Raw genomic sequence first — 1339 nt, forward strand, 5'->3', positions numbered from 1 at the left:
GAACAATTCCTCCCGGGTTATGAGTTATCAAGGGCTCTTAGTTCTGCAACCATTTAGAATATATATAATATCAATAAAATTATGGATCAAGTCCGGATCGTATTCTATGTATATGCCCGCCGGATCCAGGTTTTTCTCTATGGCCCTAGATGTAGGTATAGCTGTACCTGTTTCAAAAAAATTTAAGCTTTAATGTTATGTTTAATTTAGGGTTTTGGCTGGTAGTTGGCTGTATTTTGAAAGCTCAAATGAGGACTTGAGTTGAAGCTCATAAAAATCGTGACCATTTTTTGAACTGTCGTAAGTGACAGCTTTGTGTTTAAGCCATTTTTCTAAAAGCATTTTTTTGATCTGTCAAAACTGACAACTCTACGGCTAAGTCATTTTTCTAGCTGTCAGAATTGCCAGCTTTAGGTCTAATTCTTTTTTTTTTAGCTGTCAAAAATGACAAACTTATGCTTTAACCATTTTTGCATAGTCTAAACTAACAGCTTTATGCTTAAGACATTTTTCTAAATGTTGAAAATGGTAACTGTAGGATTAACAAATTTTTTAAACGGTCAAAACTGACAGCTTTACTTTTAAGACATTTTTCTAGCTGTCAAAATTCTCGACTTTAGGTCTATGCCCTTTTTTTATAGTTGTCGAGACAGTTAAGTTAATGCTTAAACCATTTTTCCAACTGTCAAAATTGACAGCTCTATGTTGAAGACGTTTTTCTAGCTGTCAAAACTGATAGCACAAGAACTAAGTAGTTTTTTGAACTGCCAAAACTGACAAGTTTATGCTTAAGTCAGTTTCTAATTATCAAAACTGACTGCTTTACCTTCAAGATATTTTTCTAGCTGTCAAAAACGTCATCTTTAGGCCTAAACCTTTTCTCTAACTGTAAGAACTGACAGCTATATGCCCCAGGCATTTTCCCAAGTTTCATATCTGGCAGTCAATGTTTAAGTAATTTTTTGAGCTGTAAAAACGTTTTCTACTTGTCAAAACTGACAACTCAATGCCTAAGTAATTGTTGTACAGTCAAAGCTGACAGCTCTATGTCTAGGCTAACTAATTTGACTCTTCGTATATTTTATTGTACTTAAAAGTAGAAGAACGGAAAAAAAGTATAAAGAAAACGGGTTTGCATACTTTAGGTTAACACTGTGAGCCAGAAAAACGTACATGAAATATAATAATAAATAAATGTACATTAAAAATATTTTGTAAATCATTTTGTCTTGCAATTATGAAATCCTACTATATACATTATGCACAAACCGGCTTTGACTGCTGATTTTATTTCATATTTTTTTTTAATCTGTGTTGTTGCTCTTCAAATACGCACTAC

Source organism: Bactrocera latifrons, unplaced genomic scaffold, assembly GCF_001853355.1.
Source record: "Bactrocera latifrons isolate USDA-ARS-PBARC rearing strain unplaced genomic scaffold, ASM185335v1 scaffold_513, whole genome shotgun sequence".
In the NCBI taxonomy this organism is placed as follows: Eukaryota; Metazoa; Arthropoda; class Insecta; order Diptera; family Tephritidae; genus Bactrocera; species Bactrocera latifrons.